Here is a 6,000-nt window from a genome sequence, read left to right as displayed (position 1 = left end):
TACATTAACACAGAATGCATATGCACACACACACACACACACACACACATACACAGACACACACACACACACACACACACACTGACCCCATACATATACACATACACTAACACAGTATGCATATGCACACACACACACACACACACACACACACACACACACACACACACACACACACACACACACACACACACACACACACACACACACACACACACACACACCCTGACCCCTACATATACACATACACTAACACAGAATGCATGTGCATGCACACCCTGACCCCTACATATACACATACACTAACACAGAATGCATGTGCATGCACACCCTGACCCCTACATATACACATACACTAACACAGAATGCATGTGCATGCACACCCTGACCCCTACATATACACATACTTATGTGGCACAGCACCTCAAACCCACCTTAGCAAACTTGACACCCTCTACAATTCAATTTGTCGTTTTGTTCTCCAATGCAACTACAACACACATCACTGCGAAATGTTCAAAGAACTAGATTGGTCATCACTAGAGTCTAGGCGCAAAGTTCACCTTTCCTGTCTTACCTTCAAATTCTTTATGGGCAAGCTACCCAGCTACCTGAACAAGCTCCTCACCCCTACCACATGCAGCACCTATCACCTGAGATCAGACTCCAAAAGACTGTTCATGGTCCCAAGGTTCAACAAAGTATCCGGCCGCTCCTCCTTCTCCTTCCGTGCACCCCAAAACTGGAACAACCTACCAGAGACTCTCAGATCCGCCACCAGTCTAAGTTCATTCAAATCTAAGGCTGTCTCACATTTTAACCTGGTCTGTAAGTATTACATACGCCTATAATATAAATTATCTCTAACTGTGCATGCAATGTCTTGTATATAATGTATACCCTGTTCATTTATGTAACTGTACTTGTAACCATGTATTATTTGTCTTAACTCTGTGTCCAGGACATACTTGAAAACGAGAGGTAACTCTCAATGTATTACTTCCTGGTAAAATATTTTGTAAATAAATAAATAACACAGAATACATGTGCACACACACACACACACACACACACACACACACACACACACACACACACACACACACACACACACACACTGACCCCTACATATACACATACACTAACACAGAATGCACACACACACACACACACACACACACACACCCTAACCCCTACATATACACATACACTAACACAGAATGCATGTGCACAGACACACACACACACACACACACTGACCCCTACATATACACATACACTAACACAGAATACACACACACACACACACACACTGACCCCTACATATACACATACACTCACACAGAATGCACACACACAAAAGGGTGGAAAAAACAGGGCACTATGGATTTTTACATTGGTTGCCGAGCGACCCTTCCTGTGGCTGTAAGGCAGGATCATGTTATTCATATCATAATAAAATGTCTTTTAAATCGGTTCTTTATTACCCTTCTGCAATGTTCGGCTAGATTTTTTGCAAATCCAACTAGGGAGCGACACTTTCATACCCCAATTTTTTTTCCATAAATAACGTGCTGAATATAATCACCTAATATAAATATAGTGATACAAACAGTGACAGTACCATACTAAACACGTTTATTTTGAGATAGTTAAAAATTCCATAAATACAGCCCCTATGACTTCAAACAGATAGCATCAACAGCAGCAGAAGTGGAACCTATAAAGGACAATGTTATTCTGTGTGCAGTGCCCTAATGTTCAATGTTCTGTCAAAAATCACCCTACAGCTAGATTGTCATTAAGTCCCTTTGGGAATACTGTGTCTAGGGTGAAAATCCAGTACGCTTCACGTTCCAGTAATGTTACATCATTATCCGGTCCTGCAATTGCTCTTTTAATCTGCTCTATACCCAAAGAGGTTTAATGAATTGGAAGTGGATAAAATATTATTTAAATCCACGCCAGAGGAGGCTTTTGGCCCTGACAGACCGACAGACCACATTAAGGAATTTGAGAGATTGAAACGAAAACAGATTGAGTTGTTCTCACATGGGAACCCTCTTTCCGAATATTACAAACAGAAATGAATCCCTAGGGGATTACGCAGACGGAATCGCACTCACTATAGGCATGATAGTGTAGAGTTTTGTGACAATTGGTGCAAGATTTTTTAATAGAGCATCATTAGATCTAATACTATTAGTTGGGGAGGAGGTTGGCAACCAATTATCTAAAGTCAGACATGAGATATTAAAAATTGAGATCACAATAGAACAGACACATCAAAATGACATGACTGTTGAACTATTGGAAGGACAAAAATCGATTACAGAAATTCAAAGACGATTTGGTAGATTTTAAGAAGCAAACATTTTTAAAAGTTGTTGGAGATTTTAAGGAAGGTACTGTATATCAGTGGTCAAAACAAGAAAGACGAGTTAAATATCAGGCCTGCACTAGACCTGGACCAAAAAGGACAGGTGCCCCCACAAGTGACTCCAAAGCAAGCACCTCAGCAGAGGGTACTAATGCACAGACGCCACGAGAAAGAACCCCTTTTTTAGGACAAGAGAGAGGATCTGCAGCGAAAGGAAAAGAAAACCAAGAGGGGGCAACGAGGGCGCAAGGACACCGCCAGTACTACGTCCACGTCACTAAACAGTGCGCAAAATCTAATCATTAATATGTCTAACTATTCGCTTTCAGATGCAGAAGTGGCCATTTTATCAAAGGGTCCATCGTTTCTACCAACAACAATTCCCAATTTGTTTGACATGGAGGATGAACTGATTCGAACGAAAATTAAATCTCAAATCTTTTTTCTCTAGCAGGTTGCCTGACTCTACAGATCCCCAACAGCAGCAAACTTTACAGCAAAAGACGGTATGTAAATTGAAATCTAAATTCATAGCACCTTTTAAGAACCCATCTGTCAATGTGTTTATGAGATTAGTTAAAAGAGATGTGTACACCTATCACAAAAGGAAACATCACATTAACTATAATATATCCCTAGAAGACAAAAAGCTTCTTAATGGGATGATGGACAACAAAGACATAACTTAAAAAAGCAGACAAGGGCAGGGCACTGGTCTTTCAAAACTACTCACAATATAAGAATGAGGCATTAAGACAACTAAATAATGAACAGTGCTATAGGAGAAACTTATCCTTCAATTAGGATTGGACAATCAATGGATTGAAGAGAATGAATTCGAGTGTTTAGTTATGAAAAACCCACGACGTCCGTTATTTTATTTACTGCCCAAAATACACAAAAGTCTTCAAAATCCACCTGGCCGACCAATTATCTCAGCCACTAACGCCATTAATCAGCCCCTGGCTATATATGTAGACTCTGTTTTGCAACCACTTGTAATAGCAATGATTCATACAGTAAGTCAAAGATACGTTTGTTTGTTTTAGATAAAATCCGGGCATTGCCACTGAATGGTAAAACATTTCTTATGGTAACAATGGAAGTAACCAGCCTATGTGCCATAACACCACACGAGGGTGCTCTGAATGTAGTTAGGCAGAGACAGGGGGCCATTCACTTACGAGAACCCCCATTGGATTATATTTTACTGTTACCACATTTTATTCTGTTTAAAAAATATTTTCGGTTTGAAAAAACATTCCATAGACAAACAACAGGCACGGCTATGGGCACCAACGTGGCAGCAACGTGGCACCCTCTTATGCCAATCTTTTTATGGTAGATTTTGAAAAAATATTTATTTATGATACAGTCTATTTTCCAAAAATGCTTTTTTATTGTCGCTGCACTGACGATGTGTTCTTCCTGTGGGATGGCAGTCGGAGGAGCTCACGGAATTCTTCAATTACTTGGATGCTTTAGAAACTCCTGTTAGGTTCACCAATAATTGGAGTGAGAACCAAATTGCATTTTTGGATGTGTTATTGACGAAGAGTGGTAATAACTTACACACTGATTTGTACAAAAAACCCACGGACAGAAACGCTACCCTTTACGGGACAAGCTTTCATCCAGACTCCCTTAAAGGCATGTTACCTGTCTCACAGAAGGTCGGTGCCACAAGAAGTGTGGATAGACCACTACAATTAGAAGAAACATATAAAGAGATTCAATCTTTTCTTCTAAGGGGACATTCTTCTAAGGGGACATTATAAGGCCGCGCGTATAGTGCCCGCGACCGGTGACGCGATGGGATGGGTGATGTTACCCGTCGCCGTCGGTGCTGGCAAAAGTTATATTTCGCTTTGCGGCGGCGGCACGGGCTTCCGGGCATTTGATTTGTTCAGGGGCTGTCACATGAGGCGATAGCCCGTGAAAAATCAAATATTCCCGGCTTCCAAAGTCCGCGACGCGATGTCGCTCCTTCGCATTGCCGCCGTCACGCTTACTATAAGCACACGCGGCGGCGCCAATGTATTTGTTTTTGGGCGACGTCGCGTCGCCCGTGCGGGAACTATACGCGCGGCCTAAAACTGCAGTAGCAAAGGCTTTTAATAGACCTATTACACAAACACAACGCCATGATGACAGAAAGGATGACAATTGTTACCAAGTATACCGCAGGAAGTAAACTCCTTAAACAAAACATTCTGGAACATTGAATGGGGTTTGGAAAGGGACACGTCACGAAATAAGATAAGTAAAACAACACCTAGATTTGCATACCAAAGAGGAAGAAACCTTAAAAACGTGCTAATTAAATCAGATAAAAAAGAACACTATGTGACACCACATTTCATCATTTTATCGAATTATTTCTACTTTTATGAACACTGATAATCATTTGAGTATTCGTACTTAGATTTTCAGTTCTTATACTTTGAAGTACAGTATATTCTTTCAATAATACAGTATACTCCTATCTTTTTTATTATTATTATTATTGCCAATATTGTTTTAATTTTTATTATTTCTATCATCCTCTTTATATTTCAAATTAACAAGATTTCCTTTGAGATATCCGTTTTGTCAACAGGTATTGTGCTTATAGCAAAATATCATTTTGGGATAGGATTATTTTGTCTGGTTCCTTTTGTTGTATAGAAAATGTCCTTTGGTTCAATACTCATTGCTGAGGAGTCAATTCGCAAACATTGTCATATTGGTGTATGATTGCAAGTGCATATTTATTCTTTAAAGATTGTGACAAGATTAATATATATATCGCTACTATATAAATGCCCTCCTTTGTGTGGACACCCTGGTCGCCTTTTACAGTATATCTGCACGAACCTTTTGACTGATTGCCCTCTTAGATAGTATGTGTATATCTGTGTGCTCTCACGTTTCACTGAGTAGGTCACTTATTCTTTACAATGTATCCATGTATCAGTGTGTCTGTTCTGGCACATACTGTAGTACGTTTTCTGCATGTTCTCTCTTTATTTGTGAATTCTACAATTCCCCATGAATGTGTTTCCTCCTGTCCTCCTGTGTACATTATTACACCCTCTTAACCTGACCAATGCTCCGTTTTTTATTCCATCATATACTTTTATCTATTTTAGACTTTTTGGTCCGGAGCTTATACTCGGTTTGCTATATACTCCTGATGCCTCCAGCCTGCAGTGCAGGTTTCGCGCGCGCTGGCGCCGCAGCTATAAACGAGGCCTTACTCTCAATGTATTACTTCCTGGTAAATAAATAAATTACCCCTCCCGCCCCCCTCCTTTCCCGTTTCCTCCTTATTTCTCCTCACTCCCTTTTTGGTAGTTCCTATTGTTCACCTTTGACCATATGTTGCGTTTTTTCCCCACTTCCCCTCTCACCCCTCTCACCCCTGTCCCCCTTCCCCTCTCACCAATGTCCCCCTTCCCCTCTCACCCCTCTCCCTCTTCGCTTTGTGACACAATGTTATTATTATCTGGCAATGTCTGATCTATATGCATTGTGGGTTTTTGCACTGAATATTCATGTTCATTTCTATGTATCATCCATGCAATTGTGTTCACTTAGTCAGTAAAATACGCGATTGCTGCCCATACTTTGTCTATATT

The sequence above is a fragment of the Ascaphus truei genome, chromosome 10, assembly GCF_040206685.1.
Source record: "Ascaphus truei isolate aAscTru1 chromosome 10, aAscTru1.hap1, whole genome shotgun sequence".
Taxonomy (NCBI): domain Eukaryota; kingdom Metazoa; phylum Chordata; class Amphibia; order Anura; family Ascaphidae; genus Ascaphus; species Ascaphus truei.
The sequence above is the reverse complement of the archived record's forward strand: the minus strand, read 5'-3'. Positions refer to the sequence as shown.